The 15,321-nt window shown below is 47.3% G+C and overlaps 16 non-coding genes across 16 annotated transcripts; all 16 read left to right on the forward strand.

Moving 5' to 3' along the window:
- The first annotated feature begins 33 nt into the window (after nt 1-33).
- trnav-cac (transfer RNA valine (anticodon CAC)) lies at nt 34-106 on the forward strand. Its single transcript has one exon. It is a non-coding gene; the product is annotated as a tRNA-Val (tRNA).
- A 671-nt stretch (nt 107-777) lies between these two features.
- On the forward strand, nt 778-850 carry trnav-cac (transfer RNA valine (anticodon CAC)). The gene has a single exon. It is a non-coding gene; the product is annotated as a tRNA-Val (tRNA).
- A 336-nt stretch (nt 851-1,186) lies between these two features.
- trnav-aac (transfer RNA valine (anticodon AAC)) lies at nt 1,187-1,259 on the forward strand. Its single transcript has one exon. It is a non-coding gene; the product is annotated as a tRNA-Val (tRNA).
- A 676-nt stretch (nt 1,260-1,935) lies between these two features.
- Nucleotides 1,936-2,008, forward strand: trnav-cac (transfer RNA valine (anticodon CAC)). The gene has a single exon. It is a non-coding gene; the product is annotated as a tRNA-Val (tRNA).
- Nucleotides 2,009-4,263: 2,255 nt separating this feature from the next.
- Nucleotides 4,264-4,336, forward strand: trnav-cac (transfer RNA valine (anticodon CAC)). The gene has a single exon. It is a non-coding gene; the product is annotated as a tRNA-Val (tRNA).
- Nucleotides 4,337-4,672: 336 nt separating this feature from the next.
- trnav-aac (transfer RNA valine (anticodon AAC)) lies at nt 4,673-4,745 on the forward strand. Its single transcript has one exon. It is a non-coding gene; the product is annotated as a tRNA-Val (tRNA).
- Nucleotides 4,746-5,416: 671 nt separating this feature from the next.
- Nucleotides 5,417-5,489, forward strand: trnav-cac (transfer RNA valine (anticodon CAC)). The gene has a single exon. It is a non-coding gene; the product is annotated as a tRNA-Val (tRNA).
- Nucleotides 5,490-5,826: 337 nt separating this feature from the next.
- trnav-aac (transfer RNA valine (anticodon AAC)) lies at nt 5,827-5,899 on the forward strand. Its single transcript has one exon. It is a non-coding gene; the product is annotated as a tRNA-Val (tRNA).
- A 686-nt stretch (nt 5,900-6,585) lies between these two features.
- trnav-cac (transfer RNA valine (anticodon CAC)) lies at nt 6,586-6,658 on the forward strand. Its single transcript has one exon. It is a non-coding gene; the product is annotated as a tRNA-Val (tRNA).
- Nucleotides 6,659-6,995: 337 nt separating this feature from the next.
- Nucleotides 6,996-7,068, forward strand: trnav-aac (transfer RNA valine (anticodon AAC)). Its single transcript has one exon. It is a non-coding gene; the product is annotated as a tRNA-Val (tRNA).
- A 3,324-nt stretch (nt 7,069-10,392) lies between these two features.
- On the forward strand, nt 10,393-10,465 carry trnav-cac (transfer RNA valine (anticodon CAC)). Its single transcript has one exon. It is a non-coding gene; the product is annotated as a tRNA-Val (tRNA).
- Nucleotides 10,466-12,707: 2,242 nt separating this feature from the next.
- trnav-cac (transfer RNA valine (anticodon CAC)) lies at nt 12,708-12,780 on the forward strand. Its single transcript has one exon. It is a non-coding gene; the product is annotated as a tRNA-Val (tRNA).
- A 337-nt stretch (nt 12,781-13,117) lies between these two features.
- On the forward strand, nt 13,118-13,190 carry trnav-aac (transfer RNA valine (anticodon AAC)). The gene has a single exon. It is a non-coding gene; the product is annotated as a tRNA-Val (tRNA).
- A 672-nt stretch (nt 13,191-13,862) lies between these two features.
- trnav-cac (transfer RNA valine (anticodon CAC)) lies at nt 13,863-13,935 on the forward strand. Its single transcript has one exon. It is a non-coding gene; the product is annotated as a tRNA-Val (tRNA).
- A 337-nt stretch (nt 13,936-14,272) lies between these two features.
- Nucleotides 14,273-14,345, forward strand: trnav-aac (transfer RNA valine (anticodon AAC)). Its single transcript has one exon. It is a non-coding gene; the product is annotated as a tRNA-Val (tRNA).
- Nucleotides 14,346-15,021: 676 nt separating this feature from the next.
- On the forward strand, nt 15,022-15,094 carry trnav-cac (transfer RNA valine (anticodon CAC)). The gene has a single exon. It is a non-coding gene; the product is annotated as a tRNA-Val (tRNA).
- Nucleotides 15,095-15,321: the final 227 nt, after the last annotated feature.

Here is a 15,321-nt window from a genome sequence, read left to right on the forward strand (position 1 = left end):
TGCAGTGAGATTCTGTTCTTTGGTTAGGAAGAAGTTTCCGTAGTGTAGTGGTTATCACGTTCGCCTCACACGTGAAAGGTCCCCGGTTCGAGACCGGGCGGAAACTTCTGCGTCTTTCCTCGGTTTTCGTCCAATGGCGATCCTCTCGAGAGTAGTGAATGTCCCATGTAGTCCCAATGTCCCAAGAAGTCCCATGATTCAGTGGAGTTGACATGTCATTCTTTGAAATGGGAAGTCAGCTACCCTGGTGCAACTTGTGCGGATTCGCCTTTTAAGCCGTTCCGTTGTTTCTACCAGTCGGTAGAATCCCGTTCAGCAAGATTACCATGAATGTCATGGGCCAAGGACCTTTGTTACTTCTGAGACCTTCAGACCAGTCGTTCGCGATCCTGGTCCCACCTGCCCTGCATGTTTGAGATGTTTCCCTGCTCCAACACACCCGATTCAAATAAGTGGGTCGTTATGTAGCTCTCTAGAAGCCTGGTAACGAACATGCATTTGAATCAGGTGTGTTGGAGCCAAGAAACCTCAAAAAACATGCAGGACAGGGGTTCCCTGAGGACAGGGTTAAGAACCACAGATCTAAAGCATGCTGGCCTGAGGACAAGGGTTGAAAACCACTGTCTTAGACCGTCTCAGTGCCCGCTGACTTGTTGAAGAACCATATCAACTGGTTCATGAGCCCAAATGCCCATTTGACATGATAAAGGCATGTCCTCGTTCTGTGTCCTTGTTTGTGTGGGTGTGGAGTGAGATTCTGTTGTTGGTTAGGAAGAAGTTTCTGTAGTGTAGTGGTTATCACTTTCGCCTCACATGCGAAAGGTCCCCGGTTCGAGACTGGGCGGAAACATGTCCCCTTTTATCAGCAGTCTCGTAAATAATTGATGCATTGTCGACAGTTAGAGTTTGTTGGAGTACCCTGGTGCCACATGCTCCGTCGTTTACTGTAGAGCTTGGTAAGGGTCCAATCAGGTCTAACGCATGCAGAGCAGGGAAACCTGAGGTCCAGGATTGGGAAAGGTTGCTTTGGACAATCTCATTTGTTGCTAGCTTGCTGAAGAAGAGTATCAACTAGTTCATGAGCCGAAATGCCCATGTCAAGATTTGAAATGTGTGTCCTTGTTCTGTTTCCTTGTTACTTGCGTGTTTGTGTGTGCACTGGGCTTCTGTCTTTCAGGAGTTGGCAGTTTCCGTAGTGTAGCGGTTATCACGTTCGATTAACACGCGAAAGGTCCCCGGTTCGAGACCGGGCGGAAACGTCTGCGTCTTTCCTCGGTTTTCGTCCAATGGCGATCCTCTCGAGAGTAGTTAATGTCCCATGTAGTCCCAATGTCCCAAGAAGTCCCATGATTCAGTAGAGTTGACATGTCATTCTTTGAAATGGGAAGTCAGCTACCCTGGTGCAACTTGTGCGGATTCGCCTTTTAAGCCATTCCGTTGTTTCTACCAGTCGGTAGAATCCCGTTCAGCAAGATTACCATGAATGTCATGGGCCAAGGACCTTTGTTACTTCTGAGACCTTCAGACCAGTCGTTCGCGATCCTGGTCCCACCTGCCCTGCCCTGCATGTTTGAGATGTTTCCCTGCTCCAACACACCCGATTCAAATAAGTGGGTCGTTATGTAGCTCTCTAGAAGCCTGGTAACGAACATGCATTTGAATCAGGTGTGTTGGAGCCAAGAAACCTCTAAAAACATGCAGGACAGGGGTTCCCTGAGGACAGGGTTAAGAACCACAGATCTAAAGCATGCTGGCCTGAGGACAAGGGTTGAGAACCACTGCCTTAGACCGTCTCAGTGCCCGCTGACTTGTTGAAGAACCATATCAACTGGTTCATGAGCCCAAATGCCCATTTGACATGATAAAGGCGTGTCCTCGTTCTGTGTCCTTGTTTGTGTGGGTGTGCAGTGAGATTCTGTTGTTGGTTAGGAAGAAGTTTCCGTAGTGTAGTGGTTATCACGTTCGCCTCACACGCGCAAGGTCCCCGGTTCGAGACCGGGCGGAAACATGTCCCCTTTTATCAGCAGTCTCGTAAATAATTGATGCATTGTCGACAGTTACGAGTTTGTTGGAGTACCCTGGTGCCACATGCTCCGTCGTTTTCTGTAGAGCTTGGTAAGGGTCCAATCAGGTATAACGCATGCAGAGCAGGGAAACCTGAGGTCCAGGATTGGGAAAGGTTGCTTAGGACAATCTCATTTGTTGCTAGCTTGCTGAAGAAGAGTATCAACTAGTTCATGAGCCGAAATGCCCATTTCAAGATTTTAAATGTGTGTCCTTGTTCTGTTTCCTTGTTACTTGCGTGTTTGTGTGTGCACTGGGCTTCTGTCTCTCAGGAGTTGTTAGTTTCAGTAGTGTAGCAGTTATCACGTTCGCTTAACACTCGAAAGGTCCCCGGTTCGAGACCGGGCGGAAACTTCTGCATCTTTCCTCGGTTTTCGTCCAATGGCGATCCTCTCGAGAGTAGTTAATGTCCCATGTAGTCCCAATGTCCCAAGAAGTCCCATGATTCAGTGGAGTTGACATCAGAATCAGAATCAGAAATCAGAATCAGAAAGGGATTTATTCGCCATGAAAGTTTGCACAGACAAGGAATTTGCTTTGGCAGGAAGGTGCATACAATAAACATATACCTAAAATTTAAATATGTGGACTAACTATACTAAGGGTACATAAACTAGCAGTACTAAGTGGGATAAATATAAGTTGCGGTAAATTACAATATAAAATACAAAAATACAAATATTACAAAAAATACAAATGTACAAGATACCATGTTATGGTGCAGTGCAAAAGCAGAGTGATTTAGGCAATGAGTCATTTGAGTCAGTGTGGTCCCTTGGCCTTGTTGAAGAGGCCAACAGCGGAAGGGAAGAAACTGTTTTTGTGGCGTGAGGTATTGGTCCTGATAGACCGCAGCCTTCTGCCGGAGGGGAGTGACTGAAACAGGGAGTGTCCAGGGTGGGAGGAGTCGGCCACAATCTTCCTCGCTTGCCTCAGGGTCCTCGAGGTGTGCAGGTCCTCGAGGGTAGGCAGATTGCAGCCAATCACCTTCTCAGCAGTACGGATGATACGCTGCAGTCTGCTCTTGTCCTTGGCAGTGGCAGCAGCGTACCAGACGGTGATGGAGGAGGTGAGGATGGACTCAATGATGGCTGAGTAGAAGTGCACCATCATTGTCTTTGGCAGGTTGAACTTCTTCAGCTGCCGAAGGAAGTACATCCTCTGTTGTGCTTTCTTGATGAGGGAGCTGATGTTCAGTTCCCACTTGAGGTCCTGGGAGAGGATAGTGCCCAGGAAGAGGAAGGACTCCACAGTGTTGACTGGGGAGTCACACAGGGTGATGGGGGTGAGTGGGGCTGTGTTCCTCCTGAAGTCCACAACCATCTCCACTGTCTTAAGGGCATTGAGCTCTAAGTTGTTCTGGCTGCACCAGGTCACCAGGTTGGCCGCTTCCCACCTATAATCAGACTCGTCTCCACCAGAGATGAGCCCAATAAGGGTGGTGTCGTCCGCAAACTTCAGGAGTTTGACGGACGGATGACTGGAGGTGCAACTGTTGGTGTACAGGGAGAACAGCAGAGGAGAAAGGACGCAGCCCTGAGGTGATCCGGTGCTGATGGACCGGGAGTCAGAGACTTGTGTTCCCAGCTTAACGCACTGCTTCCTGTCAGACAGGAAGTCTGTGATGACATGTCATTCTTTGAAATGGGAAGTCAGCTACCCTGGTGCAACTTGTGCGGATTCGCCTTTTAAGCCGTTCCGTTGTTTCTACCAGTCGGTAGAATCCCGTTCAGCAAGATTACCATGAATGTCATGGGCCAAGGACCTTTGTTACTTCTGAGACCTTCAGACCAGTCGTTCGCAATCCTGGTCCCACCTGCCCTGCCCTGCATGTTTGAGATGTTTCCCTGCTCCAACACACCCGATTCAAATAAGTGGGTCGTTATGTAGCTCTCTAGAAGCCTGGTAACGAACATGCATTTGAATCAGGTGTGTTGGAGCCAAGAAACCTCAAAAAACATGCAGGACAGGGGTTCCCTGAGGACAGGGTTAAGAACCACAGATCTAAAGCATGCTGGCCTGAGGACAAGGGTTGAAAACCACTGTCTTAGACCGTCTCAGTGCCCGCTGACTTGTTGAAGAACCATATCAACTGGTTCATGAGCCCAAATGCCCATTTGACATGATAAAGGCGTGTCCTTGTTCTGTGTCCTTGTTTGTGTGGGTGTGGAGTGAGATTCTGTTGTTGGTTAGGAAGAAGTTTCCGTAGTGTAGTGGTTATCACGTTCGCCTCACACGCGAAAGGTCCCCGGTTCGAGACCGGGCGGAAACATGTCCCCTTTTATCAGCAGTCTCGTAAATAATTGATGCATTGTCGACAGTTAGAGTTTGTTGGAGTACCCTGGTGCCACATGCTCCGTCGTTTTCTGTAGAGCTTGGTAAGGGTCCAATCAGGTCTAACGCATGCAGAGCAGGGAAACCTGAGGTCCAGGATTGGGAAAGGTTGCTTAGGACAATCTCATTTGTTGCTAGCTTGCTGAAGAAGAGTATCAACTAGTTCATGAGCCGAAAGGCCCATGTCGAGATTTTAAATGTGTGTCCTTGTTCTGTTGCCTTGTTACTTGCGTGTTTGTGTGTGCACTGGGCTTCTGTCTTTCAGGAGTTGGCAGTTTCCGTAGTGTAGCGGTTATCACGTTCACTTAACACGCGAAAGGTCCCCGGTTCGAGACCGGGCGGAAACTTCTGCGTCTTTCCTCGGTTTTCGTCCAATGGCGATCCTCTCGAGAGTAGTGAATGTCCCATGTAGTCCCAATGTCCCAAGAAGTCCCATGATTCAGTGGAGTTGACATGTCATTCTTTGAAATGGGAAGTCAGCTACCCTGGTGCAACTTGTGCGGATTCGCCTTTTAAGCCGTTCCGTTGTTTCTACCAGTCGGTAGAATCCCGTTCAGCAAGATTACCATGAATGTCATGGGCCAAGGACCTTTGTTACTTCTGAGACCTTCAGACCAGTCGTTCGCGATCCTGGTCCCACCTGCCCTGCATGTTTGAGATGTTTCCCTGCTCCAACACACCCGATTCAAATAAGTGGGTCGTTATGTAGCTCTCTAGAAGCCTGGTAACGAACATGCATTTGAATCAGGTGTGTTGGAGCCAAGAAACCTCAAAAAACATGCAGGACAGGGGTTCCCTGAGGACAGGGTTAAGAACCACTGATCTAAAGCATGCTGGCCTGAGGACAAGGGTTGAGAACCACTGCCTTAGACCGTCTCAGTGCCCGCTGACTTGTTGAAGAACCATATCAACTGGTTCATGAGCCCAAATGCCCATTTGACATGATAAAGGCGTGTCCTCGTTCTGTGTCCTTGTTTGTCTGGGTGTGCAGTGAGATTCTGTTGTTGGTTAGGAAGAAGTTTCAGTAGTGTAGTGGTTATCACGTTCGCCTCACACGCGAAAGGTCCCTGGTTCGAGACCGGGCGGAAACATGTCCCCTTTTATCAGCAGTCTCGTAAATAATTGATGCATTGTCGACAGTTACGAGTTTGTTGGAGTACCCTGGTGCCACATGCTCCGTCGTTTTCTGTAGAGCTTAGTAAGGGTCCAATCAGGTCTAACGCATGCAGAGCAGGGAAACCTGAGGTCCAGGATTGGGAAAGGTTGCTTTGGACAATCTCATTTGTTGCTAGATTGCTGAAGAAGAGTATCAACTAGTTCATGAGCCGAAAGGCCCATGTCAAGATTTGAAATGTGTGTCCTGATTCTGTTTCCTTGTTACTTGCGTGTTTGTGTGTGCACTGGGCTTCTGTCTTTCAGGAGTTGGCAGTTTCCGTAGTGTAGCGGTTATCACGTTCGCTTAACACGCGAAAGGTCCCAGGTTCGAGACCGGGCGGAAACGTCTGCGTCTTTCCTCGGTTTTCGTCCAATGGCGATCCTCTCGAGAGTAGTGAATGTCCCATGTAGTCCCAATGTCCCAAGAAGTCCCATGAAGTCCCATGATTCAGTGGAGTTGACATGTCATTCTTTGAAATGGGAAGTCAGCTACCCTGGTGCAACTTGTGCGGATTCGCCTTTTAAGCCATTCCGTTGTTTCTACCAGTCGGTAGAATCCCGTTCAGCAAGATTACCATGAATGTCATGGGCCAAGGACCTTTGTTACTTCTGAGACCTTCAGACCAGTCGTTCGCGATCCTGGTCCCACCTGCCCTGCCCTGCATGTTTGAGATGTTTCCCTGCTCCAACACACCCGATTCAAATAAGTGGGTCGTTATGTAGCTCTCTAGAAGCCTGGTAACGAACATGCATTTGAATCAGGTGTGTTGGAGCCAAGAAACCTCTAAAAACATGCAGGACAGGGGTTCCCTGAGGACAGGGTTAAGAACCACAGATCTAAAGCATGCTGGCCTGAGGACAAGGGTTGAGAACCACTGCCTTAGACCGTCTCAGTGCCCGCTGACTTGTTGAAGAACCATATCAACTGGTTCATGAGCCCAAATGCCCATTTGACATGATAAAGGCGTGTCCTCGTTCTGTGTCCTTGTTTGTGTGGGTGTGCAGTGAGATTCTGTTGTTGGTTAGGAAGAAGTTTCCGTAGTGTAGTGGTTATCACGTTCGCCTCACACGCGAAAGGTCCCCGGTTCGAGACCGGGCGGAAACATGTCCCCTTTTATCAGCAGTCTCGTAAATAATTGATGCATTGTCGACAGTTACGAGTTTGTTGGAGTACCCTGGTGCCACATGCTCCGTCGTTTTCTGTAGAGCTTGGTAAGGGTCCAATCAGGTCTAACGCATGCAGAGCAGGGAAACCTGAGGTCCAGGATTGGGAAAGGTTGCTTTGGACAATCTCATTTGTTGCTAGCTTGCTGAAGAAGAGTATCAACTAGTTCATGAGCCGAAATGCCCATGTCAAGATTTTAAATGTGTGTCCTTGTTCTGTTTCCTTGTTACTTGCGTGTTTGTGTGTGCACTGGGCTTCTGTCTTTCAGGAGTTGGCAGTTTCCGTAGTGTAGCGGTTATCACGTTCGCTTAACACGCGAAAGGTCCCCGGTTGGAGACCGGGCGGAAACTTCTGCGTCTTTCTTCGGTTTTCGTCCAATTGCGATCCTCTCGAGAGTAGTTAATGTCCCATGTAGTCCCAATGTCCCAAGAAGTCCCATGACTCAGTGGAGTTGACATGCCATTCTTTGAAATGGGAAGTCAGCTACCCTGGTGCAACTTGTGCGGATTCGCCTTTTACAGTTTTTCCCCATTGCTTTGGCTCATTTCACGAAACAGAAAAGACATTCTCAAAACAACACGTGCAAACCTCCAAACCACTGGGCACTTGTTCACAACCGATTGGAATTTTTCATTCCTTTAATCAAATTGCAATTGTATTAGCACATCCTCGTAAATGACAAGTGCAATTGCCTACAGTTTGCACACATTTCAAATGATTTAGCACATCTTTGAAACGGTTAAGTACAATTGCCTTCAGTTAGGCCAATTACCAATTGAATATATCTTGCTGGTATAAACTGACTGTTGCTTCTCAGTCAAGTGGTTATTCTCTGCAAAACATGTTGGCATAATTTCCTTGTGTACATCATCACCTGCACAATAGTTCACTCCACTGTCAAAATCTTTCAGGCACATAATACCATGAAAAACATCATGGTATATACTGTAATATGGATCTCTTGGATCTTCTGCTTACAGTCTTTGTCAGGTGCAACTAGAACTTTACTAAACAAGGAGACACATCCGATCACCAATCACACAGTAAGTTTAGTTAGCTGACAGGAGCTATCCAGGAGTATAAATGCAGCCATCAAATATATAGAGCTTGTCCCAGGCCAGCTCAGGGGCAACATCACCATGTGTGCTGCCATGCTTTCAGAGAAAGGTGTAGTCACCCACATTCCCAGTCTTGGCCCATACAATACCCAGAAGCACCTGGTGTTCTTGGACCGCCTGCACTCCGATCTTATCCCTCTACATAAGAGGGGTTTGGTAGGGCCTCACTTGCATACATTTGTCATTGTGTGGGACAATGTAAGCTTCCACCGTGGCCCACTCATCAGGGTTCACTGCCCATCCAAGAATGCTGATGGTGCTCTTATCACCTTACTCCCCATTCCTCAATCCTATCGAGAAGTTTTTTTCTGCATGGAGGTGGAGGGTCTATGAGCATCGGGCTCAAAACCAGAGGTCCCTGCTCCAGGCAATGGATGCTGCTTGTGATGATGTCACAGAAGATCAGTGTAGGGGATGGTTGCAGCATGCACAATGATTCTTCCCCTGTTGCAGGAGTGAGGACGACAACTAGTGAAACTCCAGCTTTGCTTTACTTTCTTACTGTATGTGTTGTTAGTGTAGGTTATACATAATGTTAGTTTTGATGTTCTTATTGTATGACAGTATATTGTGCTGTACATGTTTCCTGTTACAGTAACCACGATGTATGGCAATTACAGTAATAATTTCCATAGCAGTGTGAGTGCAATATGTGATGTGAAACCTTGTAGGCTACTCTTGAATTACTGTAATCTTTTTTCTGTTTGATACACATTTACATTTTATATTTATTCATTTAGCAGACGCTTTTATCCAAAGTGACTTCCAAGAGAGAGCTTTACAAAAGTGCATAGGTCAATGATCATAAACAACGAGTTAGCCCAAAAAACATTGTGGGTAGCCAAAACATGAAGCATACATTGTGAAAAGCAAATAAGTGCCAATGGGAAGAAACATAAGAGCATGTAGTTACTAAACAAGTTACAATTACATGTAAGCAACATGAACCTCACAAGTGCACCTTTAGGAAAGTGCACCTGTAGGAAAGCAAGCAACAATATGTAATATAATTCACAGCGAGTACAACAAGTTACAGTAAATCAGTTAGAACTAACCAACAAGAGCAACAAGTCCCTCAATAAGTGTCATTGTGTTCCTGGAGGAAACTAACATCAGGTCCAGCAAATCAATCCTAAGTACGTTTGTAATCCCTGTAAGGATGACATATCTCAGCAGGCAGGCCGGAAAGAGTCACGACAATTATAAAAAGGGTTGACTCGGTTTAATTAGCTCGACGTCGGATCATGCCACCAATCCACAACAGAGTGGCTAGCATGAGTGAAGACTCTCTCTTACAAGAGTGCTTAAATACAGTATCTGGACATGTTCAAACATAGAATGCACAGAATCGGGTGGGGGTGTAAGGCTAGAGGAGGGTGCAGACCCGTTCACCGCTCGGAAGGTCAGTACCAGGGTCTTGAATCTGATACGGGCCGTGATGGGAAGCCAGTGGAGAGAGATGAGGAGCGGGGTAACATGGGAGCGTCTGGGTAGATTGAAGACACATAGTATTCTGGAAAGAAAACATCTACTACAATAACTGTAGCACAGTGCACAAGGGATATTTCTAAGGTCCACTGCCATACTGACAAAACATCTAAACATTTTGACCTGCAGTGTTTACACAATGCCAAAGGGACTTTTCATTTTGGGGGCACTGACTATTTGTATGAGAAAAGGATTTAGTTTTGACTGATGAGTGGTCTGTTTTAGGAGAGAGATGACCCTTTGTAGGTGTGCCATGGTGTTTTGCTGAACCATCTAGGTTATTTTGGCAAATGTATTTAAAGCTTTGAGAATGTCCTCTTTTTTCTTGAGAGATGGGCCAAAGCAATCGAGAAGGAACTTTTCATTTTGGGGGCACTGACTATTTATATGAGAAAATGATTTGGTTTTGAAGCATGAGTTAACTGTTTTGGATGAGATATGACCTTTTGAAGGTGATCTATGTAGTTGTGCTGAACCATATAGGCTATATTGCCCAATGCACTTAGAGCTGAGAGAATGTAATTTCTGTTTCAAGAATTGAGCCAAAGCAATGGAGAAAAACTGTAAGCCGTTCCGTTGTTTCTACCAGTCGGTAGAATCCCGTTCAGCAAGATTACCATGAATGTCATGGGCCAAGGACCTTTGTTACTTCTGAGACCTTCAGACCAGTCGTTCGCGATCCTGGTCCCACCTGCCCTGCATGTTTGAGATGTTTCCCTGCTCCAACACACCCGATTCAAATAAGTGGGTCGTTATGTAGCTCTCTAGAAGCCTGGTAACGAACATGCATTTGAATCAAGTGTGTTGGAGCCAAGAAACCTCAAAAAACATGCAGGACAGGGGTTCCCTGAGGACAGGGTTAAGAACCACGGATCTAAAGCAGCTGGCCTGAGGACAAGGGTTGAGAACCACTGCCTTAGACCGTCTCAGTGCCCGCTGACTTGTTGAAGAACCATATCAACTGGTTCATGAGCCCAAATGCCCATTTGACATGATAAAGGCGTGTCCTCGTTCTGTGTCCTTGTTTGTGTGGGTGTGCAGTGAGATTCTGTTGTTGGTTAGGAAGAAGTTTCCGTAGTGTAGTGGTTATCACGTTCGCCTCACACGCGAAAGGTCCCCGGTTCGAGACCGGGCGGAAACATGTCCCCTTTTATCAGCAGTCTCGTAAATAATTGATGCATTGTCGACAGTTACGAGTTTGTTGGAGTACCCTGGTGCCACATGCTCCGTCGTTTTCTGTAGAGCTTGGTAAGGGTCCAATCAGGTATAACGCATGCAGAGCAGGGAAACCTGAGGTCCAGGATTGGGAAAGGTTGCTTAGGACAATCTCATTTGTTGCTAGCTTGCTGAAGAAGAGTATCAACTAGTTCATGAGCCGAAATGCCCATTTCAAGATTTTAAATGTGTGTCCTTGTTCTGTTTCCTTGTTACTTGCGTGTTTGTGTGTGCACTGGGCTTCTGTCTCTCAGGAGTTGTTAGTTTCAGTAGTGTAGCAGTTATCACGTTCGCTTAACACTCGAAAGGTCCCCGGTTCGAGACCGGGCGGAAACTTCTGCATCTTTCCTCGGTTTTCGTCCAATGGCGATCCTCTCGAGAGTAGTTAATGTCCCATGTAGTCCCAATGTCCCAAGAAGTCCCATGATTCAGTGGAGTTGACATCAGAATCAGAAATCAGAATCAGAAAGGGATTTATTCGCCATGAAAGTTTGCACAGACAAGGAATTTGCTTTGGCAGGAAGGTGCATACAATAAACATATACCTAAAATTTAAATATGTGGACTAACTATACTAAGGGTACATAAACTAGCAGTACTAAGTGGGATAATATAAGTTGCGGTAAATTACAATATAAAATACAAAAATACAAATATTACAAAAAATACAAATGTACAAGATACCATGTTATGGTGCAGTGCAAAAGCAGAGTGATTTAGGCAATGAGTCATTTGAGTCAGTGTGGTCCCTTGGCCTTGTTGAAGAGGCCAACAGCGGAAGGGAAGAAACTGTTTTTGTGGCGTGAGGTATTGGTCCTGATAGACCGCAGCCTTCTGCCGGAGGGGAGTGACTGAAACAGGGAGTGTCCAGGGTGGGAGGAGTCGGCCACAATCTTCCTCGCTTGCCTCAGGGTCCTCGAGGTGTGCAGGTCCTCGAGGGTAGGCAGATTGCAGCCAATCACCTTCTCAGCAGTACGGATGATACGCTGCAGTCTGCTCTTGTCCTTGGCAGTGACAGCAGCGTACCAGACGGTGATGGAGGAGGTGAGGATGGACTCAATGATGGCTGAGTAGAAGTGCACCATCATTGTCTTTGGCAGGTTGAACTTCTTCAGCTGCCGAAGGAAGTACATCCTCTGTTGTGCTTTCTTGATGAGGGAGCTGATGTTCAGTTCCCACTTGAGGTCCTGGGAGAGGATAGTGCCCAGGAAGCGGAAGGACTCCACAGTGTTGACTGGGGAGTCACACAGGGTGATGGGGGTGAGTGGGGCTGTGTTCCTCCTGAAGTCCACAACCATCTCCACTGTCTTAAGGGCATTGAGCTCTAAGTTGTTCTGGCTGCACCAGGTCACCAGGTTGGCCGCTTCCCACCTATAATCAGACTCGTCTCCACCAGAGATGAGCCCAATAAGGGTGGTGTCGTCCGCAAACTTCAGGAGTTTGACGGACGGATGACTGGAGGTGCAACTGTTGGTGTACAGGGAGAACAGCAGAGGAGAAAGGACGCAGCCCTGAGGTGATCCGGTGCTGATGGACCGGGAGTCAGAGACTTGTGTTCCCAGCTTAACGCACTGCTTCCTGTCAGACAGGAAGTCTGTGATGACATGTCATTCTTTGAAATGGGAAGTCAGCTACCCTGGTGCAACTTGTGCGGATTCGCCTTTTAAGCCGTTCCGTTGTTTCTACCAGTCGGTAGAATCCCGTTCAGCAAGATTACCATGAATGTCATGGGCCAAGGACCTTTGTTACTTCTGAGACCTTCAGACCAGTCGTTCGCGATCCTGGTCCCACCTGCCCTGCATGTTTGAGATGTTTCCCTGCTCCAACACACCCGATTCAAATAAGTGGGTCGTTATGTAGCTCTCTAGAAGCCTGGTAACCAACATGCATTTGAATCAGGTGTGTTGGAGCCAAGAAACCTCAAAAAATATGCAGGACAGGGGTTCCCTGAGGACAGGGTTAAGAACCACGGATCTAAAGCAGCTGGCCTGAGGACAAGGGTTGAGAACCACTGCCTTAGACCGTCTCAGTGCCCGCTGACTTGTTGAAGAACCATATCAACTGGTTCATGAGCCCAAATGCCCATTTGACATGATAAAGGCGTGTCCTCGTTCTGTGTCCTTGTTTGTGTGGGTGTGGAGTGAGATTCTGTTGTTGGTTAGGAAGAAGTTTCCGTAGTGTAGTGGTTATCACGTTCGCCTCACACGCGAAAGGTCCCCGGTTCGAGACCGGGCGGAAACATGTCCCCTTTTATCAGCAGTCTCGTAAATAATTGATGCATTGTCGACAGTTACGAGTTTGTTGGAGTACCCTGGTGCCACATGCTCCGTCGTTTTCTGTAGAGCTTGGTAAGGGTCCAATCAGGTATAACGCATGCAGAGCAGGGAAACCTGAGGTCCAGGATTGGGAAAGGTTGCTTAGGACAATCTCATTTGTTGCTAGCTTGCTGAAGAAGAATATCAACTAGTTCATGAGCTGAAAGGCCCATGTCGAGATTTTAAATGTGTGTCCTTGTTCTGTTGCCTTGTTACTTGCGTGTTTGTGTGTGCACTGGGCTTCTGTCTTTCAGGAGTTGTTAGTTTCAGTAGTGTAGCGGTTATCACGTTCGCTTAACACTCGAAAGGTCCCCGGTTCGAGACCGGGCGGAAACTTCTGCGTCTTTCCTCGGTTTTCGTCCAATGGCGATCCTCTCGAGAGTAGTTAATGTCCCATGTAGTCCCAATGTCCCAAGAAGTCCCATGATTCAGTGGAGTTGACATGTCATTCTTTGAAATGGGAAGTCAGCTACCCTGGTGCAACTTGTGCGGATTCGCCTTTTAAGCCGTTCCGTTGTTTCTACCAGTCGGTAGAATCCCGTTCAGCAAGATTACCATGAATGTCATGGGCCAAGGACCTTTGTTACTTCTGAGACCTTCAGACCAGTCGTTCGCAATCCTGGTCCCACCTGCCCTGCATGTTTGAGATGTTTCCCTGCTCCAACACACCCGATTCAAATAAGTGGGTCGTTATGTAGCTCTCTAGGAGCCTGGTAACGAACATGCATTTGAATCAAGTGTGTTGGAGCCAAGAAACCTCTAAAAACATGCAGGACAGGGATTCCCTGAGGACAGGGTTAAGAACCACTCATCTAAAGCATGCTGGCCTGAGGACAAGGGTTGAGAACCACTGCCTTAGACCGTCTCAGTGCCCGCTGACTTGTTGAAGAACCATATCAACTGGTTCATGAGCCCAAATGCCCATTTGACATGATAAAGGCGTGTCCTCGTTCTGTGTCCTTGTTTGTGTGGGTGTGCAGTGAGATTCTGTTGTTTGGTTAGGAAGAAGTTTCCGTAGTGTAGTGGTTATCACGTTCGCCTCACACGCGAAAGGTCCCCGGTTCGAGACCGGGCGGAAACATGTCCCCTTTTATCAGCAGTCTCGTAAATAATTGATGCATTGTCGACAGTTCCGAGTTTGTTGGAGTACCCTGGTGCCACATGCTCCGTCGTTTTCTGTAGAGCTTGGTAAGGGTCCAATCAGGTATAACGCATGCAGAGCAGGGAAACCTGAGGTCCAGGATTGGGAAAGGTTGCTTAGGACAATCTCATTTGTTGCTAGCTTGCTGAAGAAGAGTATCAACTAGTTCATGAGCCGAAATGCCCATGTCAAGATTTTAAATGTGTGTCCTTGTTCTGTTTCCTTGTTACTTGCGTGTTTGTGTGTGCACTGGGCTTCTGTCTTTCAGGAGTTGTTAGTTTCAGTAGTGTAGCGGTTATCACGTTCGCTTAACACTCGAAAGGTCCCCGGTTCGAGACCGGGCGGAAACGTCTGCGTCTTTCCTCGGTTTTCGTCCAATGGCGATCCTCTCGAGAGTAGTTAATGTCCCATGTAGTCCCAATGTCCCAAGAAGTCCCATGATTCAGTGGAGTTGACATGTCATTCTTTGAAATGGGAAGTCAGCTACCCTGGTGCAACTTGTGCGGATTCGCCTTTTAAGCCGTTCCGTTGTTTCTACCAGTCGGTAGAATCCCGTTCAGCAAGATTACCATGAATGTCATGGGCCAAGGACCTTTGTTACTTCTGAGACCTTCAGACCAGTCGTTCGCGATCCTGGTCCCACCTGCCCTGCCCTGCATGTTTGAGATGTTTCCCTGCTCCAACACACCCGATTCAAATAAGTGGGTCGTTATGTAGCTCTCTAGAAGCCTGGTAACGAACATGCATTTGAATCAGGTGTGTTGGAGCCAAGAAACCTCAAAAAACATGCAGGACAGGGGTTCCCTGAGGACAGGGTTAAGAACCACTGATCTAAAGCATGCTGGCCTGAGGACAAGGGTTGAGAACCACTGCCTTAGACCGTCTCAGTGCCCGCTGACTTGTTGAAGAACCATATCAACTGGTTCATGAGCCCAAATGCCCATTTGACATGATAAAGGCGTGTCCTCGTTCTGTGTCCTTGTTTGTCTGGGTGTGCAGTGAGATTCTGTTGTTGGTTAGGAAGAAGTTTCAGTAGTGTAGTGGTTATCACGTTTGCCTCACACGCGAAAGGTCCCTGGTTCGAGACCGGGCGGAAACATGTCCCCTTTTATCAGCAGTCTCGTAAATAATTGATGCATTGTCGACAGTTACGAGTTTGTTGGAGTACCCTGGTGCCACATGCTCCGTCGTTTTCTGTAGAGCTTAGTAAGGGTCCAATCAGGTCTAACGCATGCAGAGCAGGGAAACCTGAGGTCCAGGATTGGGAAAGGTTGCTTTGGACAATCTCATTTGTTGCTAGATTGCTGAAGAAGAGTATCAACTAGT

The sequence above is a fragment of the Osmerus mordax genome, chromosome 11, assembly GCF_038355195.1.
Source record: "Osmerus mordax isolate fOsmMor3 chromosome 11, fOsmMor3.pri, whole genome shotgun sequence".
In the NCBI taxonomy this organism is placed as follows: Eukaryota; Metazoa; Chordata; class Actinopteri; order Osmeriformes; family Osmeridae; genus Osmerus; species Osmerus mordax.